At 47.5% G+C, this 24,408-nt stretch overlaps 1 protein-coding gene across 3 annotated transcripts in view; it reads left to right on the forward strand.

Moving 5' to 3' along the window:
- Prkar1b (protein kinase cAMP-dependent type I regulatory subunit beta) overlaps positions 1 to 24,408 on the forward strand; it is a 121,284-nt gene that overhangs the window by 39,809 nt on the left and 57,067 nt on the right. The gene's annotated exons all lie outside the window — the stretch shown is intronic.

Here is a 24,408-nt window from a genome sequence, read left to right on the forward strand (position 1 = left end):
AAATGAAACCTGCCAGGTGCCAGGCTTAGCATCTGTGGCTGCCAAGGAGCTGCAAAACTTGTGAGGTTCTTTCCTGTCTAGTCCCTCTGTCATGGAGATTCAAGATGGCTGTATAGATGTGGCACACGGCTGCAGCGCATTGATGAGCATGGCACAGCTGGCAGCGCGTTGATGAGCATGGAATGGCTGGCAGCACACTGATGAGCATGGTATGGCTGGCGGTGCATTGGTGAGCATGCACAACTGTCAGTGCATTGATGAGCATGGTACAGCTGGCGGTGCATTGATGAGCATGGTACATCTGTCAGTGCATTGATGGGCATGGTACAGCTGTCAGTGCATTGCTGAGCATGGTACAGTTGTCAGTGCACTGATGAGCATGGTACGGCTGTCAGTGCATTGATGAGCATGGTACGGCTGGCAGTGCATTGGTGAGCATGGTACAACTGGCAGTGCATTGATAAGCATGGCATGGCTGGCAGTGCATTGATGAGCATGGCATTGCTGGAGGTGCATTGATGATCATGGCTCGCTGGCAGTGCATTGATGAGCATGGTACAGCTGGCAGTGCATTGATGAACATGGTACAGCTGGTGTTGCATTGGTGAGCATGGCACAGCTGGTATTGAATTGGTGAGCATGGTACGGCTGGCAGTGCATTGGTGAGCATGGTACGGCTGGCAGTGCATTGGTGAGCATGGTACGGCTGGCAGTGCATTGGTGAGCATGATACAGCATGCTGAAGCTGATCCATGTGATGACATAAAAGTAGAACAGGACTTTGTAGAGTGGAGAAGTGGGGCACAGGAAGGGGGAGGAACAAGAGAAGATAATGGGGGAAGGGAAGAAAGACAAAATATCTATTTCCTTTCGTTTGTAGAATCTAAATTTAAATATAATGACATGAAGGCAGAAGGGAAACCACCGGTGGGAGGGCAACTTGTCAGGGAGGAGGCACAGGAGCGCAGTGAGGGGTGGATATGAGCAAAGTGCACTGGTACATATAAATAAAATATGAATAAATGTGTGTATAAATGAAAATGTCAGAGTGAACCCGTTATTTTATATGCTAACTCAGAAATTGTCTTCAAATCATGCTACAAAAACGAACAAATAAGGCCCAGAAGTCAAGATATTGTCATTGGTATGTTTTCCAAATAGTTGACAATGTATGAATTTTAAATTTAATGATTATTTGTCTGGGGCGGAGGCACGACTCAGCAGGTAAAAATGCTTGTTGCCAAGCCTGGTGACGGGAGTTCGAGTCCACCCTGTGGTGGAAGGAGAGAACTGACTTCATGGGTTGACCTCTGACCTCCACGAATGCACACATAAATACAAATAAATAAAATGTAAAAAAAGTATTTTAAAATGTGATATACTCACATTTTGTCAGTTGTGTGCTAACGTCTTAAAAACAGTCTTAAAAATTGATTCTAAGAGGTTTATGTTAACAGGAAAACATTCTGAAATTTCTTTATAGAGAAAAACAACCAATAAGAGACTCTGAAGTCTTAAAGCCTATTTTTATATTAGGGTACATTTTGTAGGAGGAGAGATTAGAAAGGAAGCCATGCAGAAATCCCAACTTTTGGTCTCTCATTTCGAGTGACTGGTGCGAACTTGTGTTTCTCAGGTTGTATGCAACAGGGCAATGTCATTGTTAAATGTCAATTAGAATAGTCTGGAAGTTCTTTCTCTTTACAGTGATGGAAGTTTGAAATCATGTGTTTTAATCCTATCTTAAAACTATGTGAGAGAACATAGAGTCTAATAAAATCCTTTAAGACAAAGCATGGTAACTGCTTGTAATTCGGGAGGGTGAGGCAGGGGGATTGCTGTGAGTCTGGGACCAGCTTGAGCTACATAGCAAGACCCTGTCTCACAAAACAAAAAGCAAATATTAAAAGAAAGGAAGGAAGGGAAGAAAAGAGGGAAGGAGAGAGAGAGAGAGAGAGAGAGAGAGAGAGAGAGAGAGAGAGAGAGAGAAAATGAGGGAGATAATTTTTGTGGGTATCTGTGGTTGATATTCCTAGAACAGATTGTGGGTAGCAGGTATAAAGCAAAAGATTAATGATTGGCACTGTGGTAATCAAGAGGCCTGGACCACAGAAGATATACATGGAGGATGGATGGGCCAGGACAGGAGGCAGTGGGGGACCTGGCAGATGCCGGGCCAGTCCTGCTCCAGTGGTTGAGTTAGGATAGTTTTAGGCTGGGTGACAGGTTTTGCTGGTAGGGTGGTGTTGAAAGAGCCCCATGGTTGGGTCCCAGCACCCTTCAGCATGGAAGGGGAGGAGCAGGCAGACAGACTTTGGCCACAGAAACCTGGGTGTCGCTAGACACCGGAGAGTGCCAAGCAGTTGGGCGTATGGCCCTGGATGGATGAGTGGAACTCTGCACCTCATCTGGGGTTTCTCCCACTGGCTCTGTTCTGTGCCTCTTTGGTCTGCTGTTCTTCAAGTACTGGAGACACAGAGGAGCCGCTGAACTTGCACTGCCCACCGGACATGTAACCACCCCACTGCCTTGCCTGACCCGTGCTAGTGACCTCAGGGGTTAATCTTCCCATTCTGATCCAAGTCTTTGTTCTCATTTACTTTGCTTAGCATGGCTTGTAGTGGCGACAACAGCCAGGGTGCGGATCAAAGTGTCTCTCAAAGCAGTTTCCTGCCCCTGAAGTTTTAGTGGCCCGTGGTGAGCTCACTGGGTCTGTACAACAGAAGAGACTTCTAACGAGACACTTTGATGGAAATCAAGGTTTAACTGTGTGGAAATAATGGCGAGCTGGCAAAGCGGCTGGCTCACTCGGGGGATGTGGTCTTGCTTCTCTTAGCAATAGTTTTAAAGCCACCATTAACATGAGTTCACAAGGAAAGCAACTCGGTGTCCTGCCTGCCACCTTGCATGGCTCGCTACTGGTGGGACAAGAATCCTCAGGCCTTTACTTGTCTGGCCTGGGGATTTACCCCCCAGCACTGCTTCTTGTTGTGGGGTGCCCAGGAGATAAGATGAGGACGTGCAGAGTCACACTTGCTCACCTGCACGTCCATGTCATTGTGTCACTGGCCTGCGAGTGATGGGAAGGATTGTTCCAGCCTTCAGGTCATTGGAGTACATTCTGCATAAACCAGAATAGTAGGTCAGCATAAACCAGCTCTGGCTTCGAAGACCATAAGAGGGCTGGGGAGATGTGTCAGTGGACCAAGTGCCTGCTGTGTGTTCATGAAGACCCGAGTTTGGATTCCATGCACTGCATAAAGGCTAGGTATACTGGTGTCTGTCTGTGTGTAGGGGGTGGGGAGGCAGGGTGAATCCCACTGACCAGCCTAACTGGAACTAGTGAATTCCAGGTTCTGTGAGAGACCTTAGCTCAAAAAATAAGGTAGAGAGCCATGGAGAAAGACACCTGACATTGACCTCTGGCCTGTACATGCATGTGCATTCCATGTTTACATATACACATGCAAATACACACATACAACACACACACACACACGTGTACATGTTACATGGAATAAGAGCTTTATTCTGAGTCAAATTTGTGTGGCCATGGCCTGGAAACATAGATGCAAGTTGCCCCAAGTGACATTTTCCAACATGAAAATGTTTTCATTACATTTTATTTTCCTTTACCACCCCCCTTTGGTTTTTAGAGACACGATTTCCTCTGTGTAGCCTTGGCTGTCCTGGAACTAGCTCTATAGATCAGGCTGACCTCTAATTCACAGAGATCCACCTGCCTCTGCATCCCAAGAGCTGCGATTAAAGGCGTGTGCTGCCGCCACTGTCCAGCTTTGTTCCTTTTTCTCAATCATAAATCAAGGTGTTTTCCAGTACAGTGCTAGGAACATCAGACGTGTGCTTGGCAGAGGAGTGGTGACATCATGATCACAGGTCCCAGATGCTAACTGATGACATCTCTGCTTTCACACTGGTGGAATCTGTGTTCTAAATTAATACATTCCAATGGGTTTCTTCAATAGTCACCAGGATGTTGGGTCAGGCATAGAGGTGGGCAATAAATTGCCGTGAAAGGGATTAAATAGCCCAAGATAAACAGCTCTGGACCCGAAACTTTCCAGCTCATCACAATCATGAATTTCTTTCTGATCAATGAGTTTGTTTGAGTTTCAAAATGGGTGTGGCTTTTCCAGGGAACTGAAGTTCACATCTGCATCCTATAAGGTGTGCACCAGTGAGCCACTGTTGTGCTCTACTGGGGACATCAATGGGAGGGCAATGTCCCCTCTTCCCTGTCCTTTAATTGCATGGAACAAGATGGGAAGTCAGTATAGGCTCTTCTTCTTCTTTTTTTTTTTTTTTAGATTTATGTTTATCCTACCTAGAGCATGGGAGATCTTTCCATTTTCTGATATCTTCTGCAATTTCTTCCTTCAAAGACTTAAAGTTCTTGTTGAACAGGTCTTTCACTTCATTGGTTAGGGCTGCCCCAAAATATGTTATGTTATTTGTGGCTATTGTAAATGGTGATGTTTCTCTGATTTTTTTCTCAGCCCCTTTATCATTTATATATAGGAGGGCTACAGATTTATTTTGAGTTGATCTTGTATCATTGTAGAAACTGTTTATCAGCTGTAGGGGCTCCCTGTGGAATTTTTGGGGCTCACTTTTATATGCTATCATATAATGGCAGAAAATATAAAATAATCCCACACTAGTTCAGAATTATGTATAATAAAGGGTTATTTATTTAGGGGAAACTAATTAGATCACTGTCCTAGATCACAGTCCTCTGCGTGAACGGGGAACAGGAACAGAGTCTAGCAGCTGGAAGTGAGAGCCTGAAGCAAGAGAGTGAGTGCAGGCTTTACAGTTGCATTTATAGTATAAGAGAATCATGCCCAAGTGAACTGGCATTTTAAAGGCTATTGGCTGAAGGAGCTCCCACAGCACCTCCCCCTTTTGTTTAAATAAGAGAATTCCAAACCCAATACAAAACTATATACACTAGGAACAGATATCAAGAATAAGATTAGAATTACAACCAGCATAAACAATATTAAGCAAGGAACATATGCTAAATGTTTTAATAAACTTTCTATCCTAAGTAGTCTATGTCTTGTATTAGAAATGGCTTGGTTAGAGCTTAAGAGGATGGTAACTACAACTATCTAATCTTTATCCCCATCAAAGGCCTGAGAAAAGAGATAATATTACCTGAGTAAGTAGGAAGTGCAACCAAGCAGCTTCCAAATGTGCAGTAGATGACAGAGACAACTGGCTGCCTGAGCAATCACCTAAAGTCTCATTTGCAATGTTGAAGCAACATTTTGGATAGAGTAACTGACAGACCATTTTCAGACCATTTTCAGAGGCAGGAAACTGTCTCACCCTATCTTGGCAAGATTTGACAGTCTTTTTTCTTGTATCCTTCTTGTCCAGTCTGGACATCATGCACTTTGTCAGTAGTAGAAGCATGAGCAGTTTCTTGCCCAAAGGCAAATTATACCAAGAAGACAAACTCCAAGTGGAGTGTCTTTGGTACTCAACATTCTCTCGGGAATAGATAGGTGCTGCCAGGAGCAATTGTGTCTCATGTCAACATAATCCTAAGTTATTTAAATGCCATGTTCTACAGATTCTTGAAGTGGTTGAAGGTTACCTATTTATGCAGAATACAATCTCTATGTATTTAAAGAATCTAATTAGTCTGACTAAAAGTATAACAAACATGAATGACTATTGACCTATAATACTTAATGCCTATATAACTTAAGGATTAAGACGTCATGTCAGAGTATTAAACAATCTTTAAACAACTGTGCAGTAAAGGAGGACAATGGCATCAAAATGTAAACAATGCATAAATCTTAATCAGAGGTAGAAATATATAATGCAAGATAATAAATATATCCTAAAATTGTATCAATATACAAAATGTCTTAAACAGAGGTAGAAACATGTATGCATAGAATATGACAAAATAACTTTGCATAGGTATACAAATATTGTAAACAGAAATAGCAAATATAATTTGAACTTGTATCAGTATGCAAGAAACTATACCAGTGTAAACTGTCTATAAATAATAGCTCACAAGTATTCACTCTATTACTCACTATTATTATTATTAGTTTGAGCAAATACACACTAAATTACCTATTATCCCATTCAACCTCCCCCCCCATTTTTGAGATCTCTAGGCCTACATGCTTTCTACCCCAACCCTATGCAAGTAATAACCAACCCCCTAAATGGTGTTTCTAACTATGAGGACAAACTTTGTTGGGAGAGGAGATGTCATTTTCTAGAATTGCTTCCTGCTGTCATGGGGGCCCTGTTTTTTCTATGGGATCCTGTAAAAGTAAAATGAAGATTAAGTTTCAAGATTACCATTTTGTATAATTACAAAGGTCGATAGGATCTTTTTGTTTGCTTGTTTTGAAGTTCCTATTTGGAGTTCTGGCCAGAACATTGTAAGAAGGTGCACCATTTCCACAGCTGGTACCCAAAAACTGGTCTCATAGTAGCGCTATCAGCATCATGACGTCATATCAACCAGGTAGAGTCGTTGTTGTGGAGCTCCATCTTCATCCTGGAAGCTTCAAAGATTACTGCAGGAAAATCTACTGTTCATTGTGGGAGATTTAAGCATTATTCATATAGACATATATTCAATGGAAGATACGATATAAACAAAATGGAAATGGAGAAAAGTAAAATATTTCCTTAAAATCTGTCTTCTTTCTGTCCCATACCAGATGGTTCCTGACATGAGACAGAAATCCTGAATTTTTCTTTTAACAGCATGCTTAGATTTAGAGAAGGATAGCCATTGTCCAACTCCAAAACCAGCTCTTATTTTTAAGTAGAGATGTTTACATGTCCAAATAATTAAATTTTACCATGCAGATATTATAGCACCATAAGGCCGATTTCTCTTTGCTTGTTGATTCTTTCTGGATAGCTATCTTTTTATCTTTAGGCACCTAGCTGTCCAAGGTTTCTCCACTCTTTGAAGATGAATATTTTCCTTCAAAGGCAAGAACAGAACCCTGCCCCAACCCTTATGAGGTTTCCTTACCATCTATATGGTTGTCACGATCATGAATGGACCATCATTTCTCTTTCTCAAGAAATTTCTCTTTTTCAAACCAAATCTTTATCAATTTTGATGGTATCCATAGCTTTTCTTCTCCCGTGGAAACGAGCAAAACTGCTTCCCCAATGTAGCACATCTCCTGGTTTCCATTGTGAGGTCAGCACATCCTTGAAATATACTGGCTGATTTAATTCGGAAGGTTTTTTCTATTATCCAATGTCTCTCTGCTGCTGTTGTTCCTTTCTCATTAGCATTAAGAAAAATCAAGGTTAATAAGCATTATGTAATCGATTTCTGGGGCTATTTTCCATCCTTTTCTGTTTGTTTGGCATATCCTTTATAGTTTGATTTGATCTTTCTATAACTTCCTGACCTGTAGGATTGTTTGGTATACCTGTAATATGCTTTATATTATAATAAGCAAAAACTGTTTCATTTTCTTAGACACATATGCCGGACCATTTTCTATCTTTACTTGTGCTGGTATACCCATGATGGCCTTAGCTTCTAATAAATGCATGATTACTGAATCAGCCTTTTCTGAAGCCAATCGTGTGGGTTAGCCTTAGTGCTTGAAGCCCACGTTTTCCCCATTTCCCTGACAAATGGTGAATGTAGCCCATAAGAAACTATTGCTTGTTTTATTTCTTTGAGATCCCTCATGCATATTGGTCCCCATGCATATTCTTTGACTACTTTAGGGTACTTTGTGCCAGATGGTCTTTCTGAGGAAATTACCAGATATGCAGTTGAAACTCTGTGTAAGTCATCCTAGGGTCTGGCATGTACTGATGAGGCTAAATCCCGTCTTTGTACCTTCTGTCCCTGCTCATCAATTTTAATAAATTCTGCCGGGCGGTGGTGGCGCACGCCTTTAATCCCAGCACTCGGGAGGCAGAGGCAGGCGGATCTCTGTGAGTTCGAGACCAGCCTGGTCTACAAGAGCTAGTTCCAGGACAGGCTCCAAAACCACAGAGAAACCCTGTCTCGAAAAAACTAAAAAAAAAAAAAAAAAAAAAAATTTAATAAATTCCTCAATCTCTTCAAATCTTTTTACTACTGCCTTTTTAAAAGTCTGAATCTCCTGTCCAGTGTTCTGTTCTAATGTCCTCACGGAGGATTCCAACTTGTTCAGTAAAGATAATGTCTCATCCTTGGACATATCATATTTTTTCAACAGATTCCAACAGTTAGATTCAACAGCACAAATTCTTTCAGATAATTTTGTCAAATTGATGCCATCCCTCTCCATAGTACTGAACCATTTTTAATGAGATAATATTGAAAACAAAGCTAATTCCTAGAATCAAATAAAGGGAAAGAAAATAGTGTAAGTCTTACATAATACTTCCCATAATATAAGCAAAATAATTACTGAACTCCTGGATGTTATCAGTCATTTTTTTGTAGTTTTTCAGCTCTTAACTGTTGTAAGGCAATTACAATGAATTGGAGTACGTGTAATAATCATTATTGACCAGCAGGTGTCACAGTTGCAGCCACGTGGCTAAGAGATGCTAGCAGCAGCTAACAGCACATGTTGCTTACCTAGGTACTGAAAAATATGCTTTGTTTAACAAATTAAGAACAGTTATTAAGGCAATCAAATGATTCTGAGAATTGGGGCCCAGGATAAAGAGAAAACCCAAAGTTTTCTGTCAGTGTGAGTTGCGGACTGTGTGTGCCAAGGGTATTGCAGGCAACAGTGTGTGGGTTGGCGTGTGAGTTGTGAACTGGGGAGCACTGAGCAGCAGCCTGCTGCATCTGAGGGCCGGCTAAAGCCGCGGGTGAGAGAGTCAGTGCCTAATGCATCACATGGCTGGTGGACTGATCTCAGAAAGTGTGGACTGGTCCCCCATGTTCAGGCACCAGATGATGGTGGAAGATACAAAATAATCCCACACTAGTTCAGAAATACGTATAATAAAAGGTTATTTATTTAGGGAACACTTACAGATCACTGTTCTAGATCATAGACCTCTGCACGAATGGGGAACAGGAACAGAGTCCAGCAGTTGGAAGTGAGAGCTGGAAGCAAGAGAGCGAGCACAGGCTTTACAGCTGCATTTATAGTATAAGAGACCACGCCCAAGTGGGCTGGTATCTTAAAGGCGATTGGCTGAAGGAGCAGAAGCAGCTCACACAGCAAAATCACATCATCTTCAAATAGCAAAAGTTTGGCCTCTTCATTTCCACTTTGAATCCCTTTGATCTCCTTTTGTTGTCTTATTACTTACTCTAGCTAGAACATTGAGTGCTATATTGAATAGATAGAGAGAGAGCAGACGGCCTTGTCTTGTTCCTGATTTTAGTGGAAAGGCTTTGAGTTTCTCTCCACTTGATTTGATGTTGGTGGTTGGCTTGCTGTATATTGCCTTCATTATGTTTGGATATGTTCCTTGTATCCCTTGATCTCTCTAAGACCTTTCTCATGAAGGGGTGTTGGGTTTTGTCAAATGATTTTTCAGCATCTAGTGAGATGAATAAATGGTTTTTTCTTTCAGTTTATTTATATGGTAGATTTCATTGATAGATTTTCATATGTTGAACCATCCCTGCATTTCTGGGATGAAGCCAACTTGATCATGGTAGATGATTTTTTTTTATGTGTTCTGACACTCAAGAAGAGGGAAGGACAGTGAGGGAAAGAAAGGAAAGAGATATCTTGATTGAGGGAACCATTAAAGGAGCTAGCAAGAAACATGGCACTAGGGAAATTCACAGGAATTCATAAGGATGACCCCAGCTAAGACTCTAGGCAACAGTGGAGAGGACGCCTAAACTAGCCTTGCCCTGTAATCAGATTGATGATTACCTTAATTGTCATCATAGAACCTTCAACCAGCAACTGATAGAAACAGATACAGAGATCTACAGTGAAGCACTGGGCCGAGCTACCGGAGACCAATCCAAGAGAGGGAGGAATGATAATATGAGCAAAGGCATCAAGACCATGATGGTGATACCCACAGAAACAGCTGACCTGAGCTAGTGAGAGCTCACTGACTCTGGACTGATAGCAGGGGAACCTGCACAGGACCAAACATGGTCCACTGAATGTGGGGACAGTTGTGAGGCTTGGGCAGTCTGTGGGGCCACTGGCAGTGGGACTAGGATTTATCCCTCATGCTTGAACTGGCATCTAGTACCTGGTTCAGTATTGTCTTTCTTTCTCTTCCTTTTTTCCTCCCTCCTTCCCTTGCTCTATCTTTTGTTTTTCCTTTCTTTTAACCAGTAGAGATTTAGGAAAGATTATCTCATTACTAGCATGTGTGTTTGTGTGTACATGCGCACGGTATTGCAGGCACACTATGGCAAACGGGTGGCCATCAGAGGACAGCGGCCTTGAGTTGGCTCTCTTCTTCCACCTTTTGGTTCCAGAGATGGAACTCAGGTCACCAGGCTTGGCAGCAGGCACTTCTACCTGCCGAGCCCTTCCTCTGACCCTGCATTGCTTTTCCTACGAGGAATTAGAGAATTCTGATGGCGCGGACTTAGGTCTACGTTTCCCCCAAGCATCTACATGGCTGAGTTCTCAAAGAAAGGCAGGGACCTCAGTCTGGTTTAAATCTCTGACCTTGCCTGTGCCTCTTCCTACACCCCCACCCCCGGCTTCACCCTGTCACTTTGTGTTCCTCCTGGTGTCCAGAGAGCGTGGAGCTCAGGCTAAAGGCTTGACTGGGTTGCTGTCCAGCTCCCTGCCAGTGACCTTGGGCAGGGCTCCTCTCACTGCAGAAACACTGAGAACGAGGTGTGGGAGGGAGGAGCTGCCTGAGAGAGGTTGCACCAGTTTCTCATCCCCATTCCCAAATTAAGGATGTGTGGCAAATCACGGGACCTTTAATCTTTATCCGTCCCAACCGCCTTATTTATAGGAACTGGGCGACCAGAGGCCTGTCTCCAGTCATGTCTACGGGGCTCACATCCCCTTGTCTAAGACAGGACTTGCGTAGCTCCTCTGCAGGACTCGGGTCCTGAGGTGCACTGGTTGCTGTTATTTGGCCTATGGTGTCTGCCTGTTCCAGTCTCCTGCAGACTTTCTTTCTCATAAAGTGTGGAAGCGTTTGGTGAAGCCCTAGGTCTGAGGGAAAGCTGGGCTTGGGCCCTGGGCTAGGTTCTGGTGGGCTGAACCCCTCCTCGGGAGTCCTGAGGTCTCTCTCCTCCTGAGGCTCAGAGTACAGCTCACACCCTCCTTCTAGGGTGGATGCTCCACTAGACAAGCCTGCAGCCACCTGGCAACAGGGTGGTGGTTGGTCCTGGGGAGAGATGCCTCTGGCTGCACCAAACACTGAGAAGCTGTAAGGTATTTTGAAAGCTGTTGGCAGAGCCCCCACACCCTGTTCTTTTTCAAAAGTGCCGCAGCTAACTTCATATTTCCATGTGGCTTTTATGACCGGCTTGTCAGTCTGCACCACAATTCCCCTCCAATGCTATGGGGCCGAGGAGACCAAGGAGGCCGAGGAGGTTGGCCCAGGAGACACGTCCTGTAAGGCAGACAGGCCCTGTGCAGAGGGCCTGTCTTTGCTGTTTGTCTCCTGCTCCTGAGAGGATGACATGGGTCACCATGGATGTGCCATCTTCAGCCAAGGAGCGCAGGAGACTCCTGGCTAGAGTTGAACGACCTGAGATGTTTACAGGCTTCAGGAGATGCCCCAGGGACTGGAGTGGGAAGACGTGATTCCACAGCTGAACGTTGGCAGAGCTGTTTATCTGGCCTTCGGGCTGACATTGAAATCCTAATGTGCTGAGCCGAGGAGCCACAGGGATTTTGGGGGCTATTTTAGGCTTTTCTTCACAGGTTCGTTCTGAGGTGTTTATTAGTGTGTGTGGGGTGTCCACACTGGCCCGAGCACACGCTGTGATGCAACTGGTCTCCTGCCCAGGCTTCCTCAGGGACTGGATGGGATGTGACCCCGAGCTGGATATGGACAGAGCCTGGGAGGCTTGCAGGAAGCAAGCTGTGGGGTCCCCTCGGCTCCTAGGTTCAGGATTCACACTAACTTATGAGCTATGCTTTCAGAGGCCTGAGCCTTTCTGCTTCCTTGAATTCATTTGATTATCTAAAAGGTATACACAAGATCTATGAACAGCAGGCAGAACAAACACTTCCTTTTAGTCCATGGTTAAGACCCTGTTGCTGGGCTTGAGGGGACAAGCCTGTCATACCAACAAATCATGGGCTGAGGCAGGAGGATTCCTGGGGCTTGTTCATCTGCCAGTCTAGATGGTCCGTGATCTTCAGGGTGGATGGAGCCTGAGAAATTGTTGTCCTCTGGCACTATGCACACATTCACGCTTGCATGGCACACACACACACACACACACACACACACACAAGAAGTGCACTTGGGTTGAACGCGATGAAGTCCATTTTTCTCACTCGCTCGGTTAGATTCTTCTCTTCCTTGTTGTGACATGTGGAAGGGTTCTGGCTCGTGTGCCCAAGGCAGCACTTGACAATATGCGCAGGAGGGCTGTGTGTGAGCTACTGGAAGAGGGATGCAGATATGCATTCTGTGTGGACATTGACAGGACCCTGATGTGTTAACTGTCAAGTCTCAGGATGATCCCAAGACAAGTAAGCAGATGGCAGACCAGAAGGTTTGAACAAAGTGTCCACTGCTGCACAAGTCATGAGGGGCCTGTTGGGTTAGTCGGTGGTATGCTTTGCCCTTGAACTTTCTGACTCTTCCAGAAGCCTTGCCTGCTTACACCTGCTCCCCACCTAACAGCTGATGGTGTCTATATATCTTTGCGGTATTGTCTGTGCCCACTTTTGCCCATAGTGACATGCAGCTGGAAACACACACTGAGGAGTTGCTTTATATGTTGTGGATGGCAGCACAGTGACATTTATCCAACACTGAGAGGAAGACAGACAGACAAGCAGATAGACAGATGGTTGGGGTCCGGGACCTTGGGTCTCAGAGCTGCTCTGTCCAGGAGTGCTTTCTCCGATAAAGCACATGTTCTTGTCTGCTGTCATGACAGCAGCCACCAGCCAGGAAGGTGCTGGCCACCTGGGGTCACTGTGCACCAGCGATTGGGAAAGTCCAGAGCTGCCGAGAGAAGGTGCCATGGGGAGAGGGTGAGAGGGTCCCTTGGGTCGGCCTCGCCCTGTTCTGCTGTTCTGGGCACTCGTGAGCAAAGTGTCAAAGCAGAAGCTGATGGAGGACTCAGCCCTCTGCTTGCCGCTCACGGCCCTCAGTGACGTCATGTCATAGATGAGGAAACTAAGGCTTTGTGAGTGAGTGACTTGTGGGTCGCCCAGTTAGAAAGCATCAGAACTGTGATCTGGACTCTGAGCTTGTGAGCCTCCACGGCCCTCTGCGCACAATTCTAGGGCATCCCTGGGTCCTGTCTTCCTCTTGTGTCATCTCCCTCCACTTGCTCAGAACCTGCCCTATTGTTTGATACAACACAGAACACTTCTCTGAGGTCATCTGAGGGGATCAAATGGAAAGACCTGTGACCCTCAAAGAGTTCCCAAGCACACTGGTTGGGATGGGCTATGGAATCAGCATTAAGGGTACACACTAGATTCCATTGTGGTCATCCAGATGTGTTGCCTTGCAGCCCCTGTTGGTTCTTGTAAAGACTGGTCCTCCTTGCTGTATCTGCTCTCTGGGCATCCATATGACATTTGGCTAGAGTTCATAGCTCTCTAGGGTCAACTGTAGAGACAACACCAATTTGGGCCCAAGGAACAAGGACCAGCTTGGGGGGATCCCAGCCTGGAGCTAACCACACACACACACATACACACACACACACGCGCGCGCGCGCACGCACACCACGATATAGCCCAAGCTGGTCTGAAACTGATACTCAGCAGCTCCGACTGCTGGCGTCACAGGTGCGCTGCTCACATATGGCTTGTGATGTGCTTTTGCTATTCACGCATTGCTTCTGTGGTCAATATTGGTACTCATTTTTGCTGAGTCACTTGAGTGTGTCACAGAGAGTAGGACTGTCCCCAGATATTTGAATATGCCTCCCCAGAGCAGAGACATGACACACATGGGTACTCTAAGTGGATTCGCCCTGTTTCCAAGGGTCAGATTCCACCTAGATTCTTGAGGGGCCGTGCAGAGATGCTAGGCCACCCAGAAGCTGCCTCTCTATAGCATTTGGTAGGATGAAGCCAAGGAGTGACATTGAATTCTGTCACACTGCTCACACTGTACCCAAAGAGAGGACTAGACACATGGTGGCATTGCACTAAGGATCCCCTTGCCACCAGGAGGATGTCAGGGCTCAAGAGTTCCATCTTTGCTCATTCATTACTGTCCCCTTGCCTGAGTGGAAAGGCCACAGCCAACCACTGGGCAGTGCTGCTCTTGGCATACTGTCCATCAGGGCCAGGGCCAGGAGGACACCGCAGACATCACCTGGGCATTATCACGGTGAGAAACTTGTCTCAATTCAGCTTAAGCCATGCTGGGGAAGTGCAATGATAAAAACACTGCAAATTACAAGACCTTGATAGGCTGTGGGGGCTGGAGAGGGGAGCCACCCTGCACAGCTACTAGGCATATGCCAGAGGGAATGAACCCGGCCATCGAGGGGGAGTGGTTTCGGCTATAGTTTAGTTTTCCTGGATTTATCTCCTTCGAGCTCACCTTCCCTCCAAGACCCCTATGGCAGGCACGCATACATACACATGCACACACACACACATACGTACACACACATGCACACGCACACACGTGCATACACATGCACACGTACATACGTATGCCTCCTGCTCTGTGTCTGTTCTAATAAGCCACATGTGGAAACTGATCTTTCCTCAAGGCAGAGGAAGCCACCTCATCATTTTAGCAAGTGCCCCAGGCTGCTTGAGTTGAGAGCTAGCCTTGGTGGACCAGAGATTCAGGGGGAAATAGGATGCAGCCCCTGAATTCTGAGAGTGGGAGTATGTTTAAGTTTTAGTGGATCAGGAAGAGAAGCTTCACAGAAAGCAGCAGGGAGCTTTTCAAAGATTGGATTGGAGGCAAAACCCAGCAGGAGCACACCTGCCTAGAATCCCCATTGAGGGGCTAGGGTGCCGGCTCAGTGGTAGAGCACCTGCCTAGAATCCCCCAGTGAGGGGCTGGGGTGTGGCTCAGTGGTAGAGCACCTGCCTAGAATCCCCCAGTGAAGGCTGGGGTGTGGCTCAGTGGTAGAGTCCCTGCCTAGAATCCCCAGTGAGGGGCTGGGGTGTGACTCAGAGGTAGAGCACCTGCCTAGAATCCCCCAGTGAGGGGCTGGGGTGTGGCTCAGTGGTAGAGCACCTGCCTAGAATCTCCCAGTGAGGGGCTGGGGTGTGGCTCAGTGGTAGAGCCCCTGCCTAGAATCCCCCAGTGAGGGGCTGGGGTGTGAGTAGAGCGCTTGGAGGGGGGAAGGAAGGGAGAGAAGAAGAAAGGGAGTGAGGCAAGAGGGAAGGAAAGAAGAAAGGAGAAAAGAAGTGGCTGGGTGTGTTTGCGGTATTCTCTCAAACTCTATAAATGGTGCCGCGAAAGCTGGGCATCCGCGTGTGGAGAGCAAAGTCTGACCCTGGTTTTATACAACACGTGACAGTTAACTGCAGATGAATCAAGACTTCAGACTGAGAGTTAAAGATGTAAAACCCCTAGAGGAAAACAGGATGCAGCGCCTTGGTGTTGGTCTCGGCAGCAGTATTTAGCCAGGACCTCCAGATTTCTTCATCTTTTTCTCACAGATCAGATTTGGGGTGAGGGGCACCTGTTGTTCTCAGATTTGACATTGATCCTCGGTCTGCCTGCCTGCCTGCTGTCCTCCCTTCTTCCCTCCTCCCTCCCTCCCTCAGTCAGTCTGTACCCTGTTTTTTGTTTGTTTGTTTGTTTTTTGTTTTTGTTTTTGTTTTTTGAGACATGGCTTCACACTGAACATGGAGCTTGCCAATTCAATTAGCTCAGCTGGTCAGCAGGCTCCGAGAATCTGCCTGTCATGGCTTCCCCAGTGCCGGTATTACAGTGATGAACTGCTGTGCATGGCTTTTATGTGGGTGCCGAATCCAAACTCGGGTCTTCACACTAGCTCAACGAGATTTTATCGACTTCACTGACCGACCTATTTCCATGGACCCTTTTCCCCCAACATTACAGTTCAGGAGCTGGCTTGGAATTCACGAGCCCCCTGCTTCAACCATCTGCATGCTGAGATGGCAGGCATGTAGAATGCCTGGCCATTCCTGGATGATTTCTGCAGATGGCACTGGGCTTTCTTTTATCTTTCTTCAGAAAATTGTTTTGTTGTTGTTGTGAGTGTGTACGGGTGTGTGTGCACGCATGTGTGCCCCATGCCACCACATGCCACAGAAATCAGAAGACACCTTTGTGGAGTCTGTTCTCTCCTTCTACCTTCACATAGATTCTGAGGGTCCAGGCTTGGGTGACAGGTCCCCAGGCTTGGGTGACAAGCACATCACTGGTCCAGCCACCTCGCCACTCCTGGGTTTTTCTGTTGGTCCTTCCCAGTCTAATGCTGGCTACAAGGTTTCCAGTTTGTTTTAACACAACCCTATGCCTTTCTCTCTTTTCTCTCTGGGGAGCTTAAAACCCTACTTTTCAATGACACCCAGCAAAGACTTCACTTCATCCTACCACACACACCGTGTCTTAGAATAGCAATGTTCCCGCCACCTCGCACCACAGGGTGACTTGGGACTGTCGAAGACTTCTGTCTTGCAGTTCTGTCCTTGGGAATTCAGCGTTTCAGAGCCACTTGGCAGTGGTATTGCGTCGGCCAGGCTGACGCTGAAATTCCTTTGTTGCCTTTGAATGTGGGCTCTTTTTTTAGATTGTGTGCGTGGACATGTGAATGAGTGTAAAGGCCACAGCACCGTGGAGGTCAGGGGACAGCTTACAGGGTAGGCCGTCGTCTTCTACTATGTGGGTCCTGGGCATTGAGCTTGGTTGTCAGCCTCGGTGGCAAGCACCATTACCTGATGAGTCATCTCAATGCCCCGTGTGTTGTTTTTAAAAAAATTTATTTTCTTCAACTATAGCCCCAACTGGTCCTGAGGTCCTGTTATCCTTCTGCCTCGGCCTCTCGAGCGCTGGGATCACAGGTGTGCACCACCAAGCCTGACTCATTTATTGTTTTTAATATTTGATCTGTGCTACGTTTTAGGTGTAAAGTGGGACTTTGTGATTGTATATCAGCCTTTGATTGATGTTCGCATGTAACTGTATTTCGGTCTGGTTCTAGGCTCGTCTGTCCCAGAACCCTCCTGAGCAGACCTCTCCCCTGCTCCTGCCTTTCAGCTCTCTGACACAGCTTAAATAACGAAAAGTGCTTTTAGATTTAGATTTCAATTGGGCACGCTGGCACACACCCACCATCTCAGTACTCAGGAGACAAAGGCAAGGGGATTGTGAGTTGTAAGCAAGCGTGGGCTACCTAGAGAGACCTTATCACAACAAAACAAAAAACAAAACACAGCCCTTAATTTGAATACCCCTTCTTTCTGGACTCCTCTCCCGTGCCGTACAGATCCTCCCTTAACCCCCACTCCTGGGACATGCTGTTGGCAGTTAAGTGGAGTTGATGCTGAGGTCATTTGTGTCACCACCATACAGTTCAGTGTCATGATTGTGCAGGTTTCGTTTGTGTTGCTTTGATAAAATACCCCTCCCCAAATCACTTTAGGGGAAGAAAGGGCTTATTTGGCTGGCAATTCCAAGTCACAGTCCATCATTTCTGGGACGTCAAAGGCTTGGCAAGAACTCAAGCACGCACATCACATCCCATCCACAGTCAAGAGCAGTGAGAAGTGCGTGCCTGTGTGTTTGCTTGCTCAGCTCAACGTCTTCCCTCTTACACAGTTCAGCTCCCCTTGCCTTGGGGATAGTACCGCCCGTGGTGGGCTGGGTCTTCTTCCATCAGTAAATTGTTTTTTTTTTTTTAAAAAATATTTATTTATTTATTATGTATACAATATTCTGTCTGTGTGTATGCCTGCAGGCCAGAAGAGGGCACCAGACCTCATTACAGATGGTTGTGAGCCACCATGTGGTTGCTGGGAATTGAACTCAGGACCTTTGGAAGAGCAGTCAGTGAGTGCTCTTAACCGCTGAGCCATCTCTCCAGCCCCCATCAGTAAATTGTTAAGAGCGGTCCCCACAAACACGCCCACAGGCCATCCTCATCTAGATGACATGGCAATCGAGGCTCTTCTCAGGCGATGTTAGGTTGTGGCAATTTGACGGTGACTCAGCAGCACAGCGACACTCACTAGATCATGCCACGCAGCCTTTCCTCTGCCCCGTTTTATGTGGCGCGTGTTCCAGTTTGTGTATGAGTGTATGAGAGAGGCCAGAGGTCAGGCGTGGGTGTGTGTCAACTGTCTTCCTGTTGCTGTGACAAACCACCATGACTAAGGCAGCTTGAAGAAGGAAGGATTTATTTGGGCTTACGGTTCCAGAGGGATAAGGTTTTATCATGGCATCAAACTCCAGGTATGGTGCCAGGAACAGGAAGCTGAGAGCATGGGCAAATCCTCCCCAGACAGAACTGGGGCCTCGGGTACAGGGGAAGCTCCTGGGCAGATGACAAGCAGTGGATTTGTCTCGAAGTCAGCCTCTGTGCTGTCGTACAGCCGGGTGGGTGGTCCTCACAGTTAACAGGAGGACGGTCTGTCTGCAGGAAGGTAGTGCTGGCGGGTGTCTGCCAGAATGCGAGGATGTTTAAAGCAATGCGTTTTAATTAGGCAGCTGATGCACATGGCGTAGTTGTATAAACAGACCCAGCCAGCACCTGCTCCCTACCATGCTGTGTGCACATGAAGGCCACTCCCGAGATGGCATCCTTACGCTGGAGCCCAGAGCCCTGCCTTACACTCTGCTCTGCTCTTGCTTTGAGTGTTCCAGCCCATGTCCGCCGTGACTCCCCACCAAGACGTGGAGGCACACGCTCACTCTTACACGCTCACTCTTCCCAGGGCCGTGCAGGACTCTGCACGCACCAGGAGGGCAGACTGGGTGGTCCCTGCCGCGGGCTGGAGGTGGTGCTGTGGCTTCTGCACCACTCAGCACTGCGATCCATTCACTAGCACCTCACTACTGCATTTTCCTCCCTCCTCGGGTGTGTGTGGGGTTTGTACGCAGAGGGACTCTGATTTGCAGGGCTGTGGGCTGGCTTCTGTCCAGATCCACATGGTTTCTGGCACTGGGCTTAGCTGGAGTGACTTTGGATCAGTGGCTACCTGGTTTGGGGGGTGCAACCTCTTGGAAGGGGAGCCCCAGACAGAAGATGAGCTATGTGTCATTGCAGTCCGGTTCCATCCGGACCCACAAGTGTTCCCAGCAAGTGAGTGGAATCAGTCACCGTCCACTGTGTGTAACCGGGAGATGAACTTGGGTCAATATCTGGATTTCTGTCTTTTTTTTTTTTTTTTTTGAAAATTGTCCTGCTATGCCACCTCTCCAGGCGGTGATGATGCTCCCCCTGAGCCTGCGTGCCAATGACTTTGTCTCTGTTCACCTCCCTGAGAAGAGGATACCTCCGTCCCAAAGAGCCCTGTGTGGCCACACTTAGAGGCTGTGTCCTTGTTCCTGGACACTGTCACACAAAGCTTTGGCACCAGGCCAGGGGATGGGTGGGCGTATGCTCACCCAGGCAAGGGGCCAGATTAACGACAAGCAAATGAACCTGAGCTTGCCACGGTTCCATGGCACCTGGAATCACAGAACCCCATGGCCGTGGGTAGAGACCCTTTCTGGTGTCCAAACCTCAGCTGTACACTACTTTGGTGCCCCGTTGATGACCTCAGTGAACCAAGTCTCCACCTGTCTCCCGCCAAGGCCCTTTGCTCTGTGTTCTCTAAACAGGTCGCTTCTTATTGGTGTCTCACCCATGGAGTGGGGCCTTCCTCACAAAATGGGTCTCAGCCTACTGATGGGTCTCCTATACCAACTGTGGTCTCCACCATTAACTGGGATCTCTTGTGTAGACTGATTCCTTTCCTTCCCCCACTGACTGGGCTCTCTTCCGTGGACCGTGGTTCTTCCTTGTTGACTGGAGCCACCCAGATAGCTGGTTGGCTTTTTGTGGTACTCACTTGTTGGGAGCCAGGGTCACTTCCTGATCAGGTCTCCTCTCTTTTTAGCACCACCTGCCATGGGGTGCAGAGAACAGCAAGCGCTAGCCCTACCCATGGGGGCTCAGATGGCCCCGAGGGCAGGTGGATCATCTGTCTACCCTTCCAAGCCCAGGCTGGTGCATTGATGCAACCTGGGAACCACTGAGTAGTTTCGCAGCCATGGAAAGAGGGCACATGTCCAGTGCTTTGAGCCAGCCAGCTGTTAACACAGCTGGAACTGTGCTTTCCCAGCCCACTGCACTTGGAGCTGGGTCTGGCAGCCTTAATGGTCTGGTTGCTGGGGTTCTGTGATGGCTTTGAAGTCTGCAGTGTGCTTGGAGACTGTCCCCTACCCTGGTTAGTGGTTACAGCCAGCGAGGGCCGCTGGGCTGAGAATGCCCTGAGATCTCTGGCCTCTATTGTCATTGGACATAGGTGCCCCTGCCCTGCTGTGACGCCAGGGTGACACTTTGCTTCGGAGACTCCACTTACGGTGGTCACGTGGCCTGGGATTTACAGGACATCCCATTTCTCTTGAGTTGACAACGCGTACACCTATCATGCACTGCAGAGGGTGGCAAGCCTCTTGTCCGGCTCAGATGGGCTCAGATGGACCACTGGGGAGTCTCCATGACAGCTATCTGGTCCCTGGAAGGGACGAGGGGCAAGGCCAAAACCCTTGAGCCTAGTTATACTTGTGGAGGGGAGTGAGGCTTAGGCAGAGGTGGCCGGGGCAAGTGTGCCCCTGCAGGTGATCTGTCCCATTTCATACCTGAGGATCTGGGGCAGAGTGGGGACCAGCTCTGTCTCAGTCATCAGCCAGCTGGTAGACAAGCCAGAGGCACTGAACCCAATGTTAGCCTGAGGTGCAGCGGTGTCTGGTGCTCTTGGCTTGCATTGGCAGCCCCTGGGTTTACTTTCCCTCACTGGGCCAGAATGGCTGCCAATACTCCCTCCCCTCGTCCCCAGGCAGCCTAATCTGAACTCAGCCAGCTGGTTCTTTTCTTCCCCCAAGACTGGTATACCCTGGAAGAAAGATTCTTGGGAGGTGACCTCTGTTGAACCCCAGGGGTTGGCTGCTGGTGGCCTCCCACCTTGCTGACCACGTGGGACCTTTTCTGCTTGGCTCTGTCCCCGGTGTCTCGGGCAAGTGGTGAGAAGGAGCAATGAGATTTCCAGCCCCAGCTGGGCTGCAGTGTGTGGGATGTTGGACTCAGGTATCTTTTAACACTACCGCCATCTCTGGTGGACCAAGTGCTAAAATCCAGGCCCTGCTCCTGGGGCTCTCTGTGTCAAGATGCCATGTGGCTCAGACTACTGTTCAGAAAGCACGACCAGTATCTTTTGCCAAAGAAGGCAGGGGTCAGAGTTGCCTTCCACCCAGTGAAAGGGCCCATGGTCTGTTTGTTGAATGAATGAATGAATGAATGAGGACAACTGGAAAGGCTCCTCCTCTTTGGTTTCTACCATTGTTTTGCTGTTAACTTTGCATGGTGTGGACTATGAGTTTCTATTCATGCCACTCATCTAACTCGGTGCCTGGCACACAGCTGCCTCTCTGAAAACACTGCTGGAACAGGGTACAGGGTAGGTGGGCTCCCCCTGGTGGTTGAACTCAAATCTCCACTGGTGTTTCCTTTTTCTGCCCTGGAGCCTGCAGGGCTGGCCTGAGCCAGAGGCTCTATCTGGCTGGAGTGAGTCCTGCAACCATGGTTCCACCTGGCAAATGCTATTCCTCTTCTTAGGAAGGGTTCCGTGCCGTGGGGTGGGGCTTGGTCCTGATGGTGACAGGCAGCCCTTACCCTCCGCATGGTTGACCTTGTACCCATGAAGTGAATAGCATGGTCTCTTTTACAGCCTTTTTACTGGGTCCCAGCCAAGGCGTGTCACTTGCAGAAAGCAAGGTTTAAGGAAGTTGTCACCCAACCTCAGCCTTAATTTTCTTGTCTGTTAAAATTTGAGCATGGGGCAGAGGAGAGGTCTCAGTACAGTGCAAGCCGGAGGACATGACCAGCACTCATGTAAAAGGCTGGGCATGGAGATCTGCACCTGCAATCCCAGCCGTGGGGAGGCAGAGACTAGAGAATTACCAGGGCTTGCTGGCCAGTCAGGCTTGCAGAAGAGATGTGGATGTGCTCCAGGCAAGTGAGGTTAATAATAGTGCAAGGTTAGTAATTATTGATTCAGTTTCTTTAAAAGATACAGGTTTGTTGGGGATGTCTATTTCTTCTTGTGTGAATTTTGGTTCTTGGAATAAATGCATCATTGCTAGGCATGGAGAAACTTGATGCATTTGGCCGTAGCAGCTAAGTTTCTGAGCACAGACTTGTGGGTAATGGTCCTTCATCACCCTTATAGTTTTAATGTCCACGCATTCCCTGCGATAGCCGTTCTTTCATTTCTGATGGCAGAAATGAGCCTCTGCTCCCCCCCTTTTTTTCTTGACTGGCTTTTAAGTTTCCAGGAGAGGACTGTTGAAAAGAAGAAAGTGAGCTTTTTTCAGGTTACTAACATCCTGGAAATGGAGCAGACAAATTCCTCAAGTTCTCTTTCCATCTTAGAGGAGCTGGGGTGCGTTCCTCTGAGGATGAGGAGAGAGTGTGCTGAAATCAGCTTATCCCTGATGGCAACAGGATGCTACACAGTTTGCTTTGTTTTCGATGATTTTCTCTGTGGATTCCCTATTTTCTGGTTTTGCCTTTTAAAAATTTTTTCTGGTACTGGACTTGAATTAAGGACTTCAAGCATACTAGGCAGGATCTGTACCACTGAGCCACACCCAGCCTTGCACTGGGGGATTCTAGGCAGGTGCTCTACCACTGAGCCACACCCCAGCCCCTCACGGGGGGATTCTAGGCAGGTGCTCTACCACTGAGCCACACCCCAGCCCCTCATTGATGGATTCTAGGCAGGGGCTCTACCACTAAGCCACACCCCAGCCCCTCATTGATGGATTCTAGGCAGGGGCTCTACCACTGAGCCACACCCCAGCCCCTCATTGATGGATTCTAGGCAGGTGCTCTACTGCTGCACTGTCTCCCTCGGTATCTCTTTCACTTTGTATTTTGAGGTAGACGTTCACTAAGTTGCCCAGGATGACCTTTAAACTCACTCTGTAGCTCAAGCTGGCCTTGAATTTAAAATCCTCCTGCCTCAACCTCGTTAGTACCTTTAAAAACAAACAAACAAACAAACAAAAAACCTTTTCTTTGGTTGCTTTGGATTTGATTTGTTCTATGGTCATTGCCCAAGGTAGAAGCCTAAGTTTCTGACTCCAGGTCCATCCTATGGCGTACTGTAGATGTCCTTCCACATGGGGGTTGATTCTTCTGTGCCTCACACAGTTTTGACAAAGTTGTGCTTTGTTTTTTACTTAGTTTCAAATGATTTTTCATGTTATCTATATTCTTTCCTTCCCCTGTTTTTCTGGTTAGTAAGAGAGGGTCTCATTCTGCAGCCCAGGCTGTCCTAGAACTCACTATATACCGAGTCTTATAGCAATCCTCCTGTCTCAGCCTTCCAACGGCTAGACTTCCAGACAAGAGTCACCAGGCCCAGTTCTGGCTCCTCCTGCTTTTGACCTTGTGTTATTTAGCAGTCCCAGCACTTGGGGTTTTTCCCAGCACGCTGATTTCCATTTTACCTCCACAGTGACCTAACGGTGCCCATGGCGTGCTTGGCAGCCTGCGTTTACTCAGGTGTGTTTTATAGCCTGGGATGTGGCCTTGACAGTTTCATGGGAGCTGCCCCTCTGCTGTGTGAGGAAATGCTCCATAAATGTCCATTAGCTGGTTGACGGGCAGCCACTGCCCTGCTCACATGGGTCTTTGCTCATCTCCTGCCAGGTCTTAGCTGGTTTTTCCAGTGGCTGGGAGAGGCGTGTTATCAACTACCGCGGAGCACTGCCTGCCTGAATATTTGTAAGATTTTTACTTTGTAGTCGTGTGTGTGTGTGTGTGTGTGTGTGTGCGCGCGCGCGCACTATTTGTACAGGTCTGTGTGCACATATGTATGCATGCATGTGGAGAACAAAGGACAATCTCAGATATTGTTTCTTAGGCTGTCCACCTTATGTTTTGAGGCGAGTGTCTCAGAGGCCTGGAACTCACCAAGTAGGCTAGAATGGCTAACCAGAAAGTTCCACAGACCTGTCTCTGCCTCCCACCGGGATTACAAGCATGCTCTACCATATCCAGATTTTTTGTTTTGTTTTTTTTTTTGAGACAGGGCTTCTCTGTAACTTTGGAGCCTATCC

This window comes from Chionomys nivalis, chromosome 3 (assembly GCF_950005125.1).
Source record: "Chionomys nivalis chromosome 3, mChiNiv1.1, whole genome shotgun sequence".
In the NCBI taxonomy this organism is placed as follows: Eukaryota; Metazoa; Chordata; class Mammalia; order Rodentia; family Cricetidae; genus Chionomys; species Chionomys nivalis.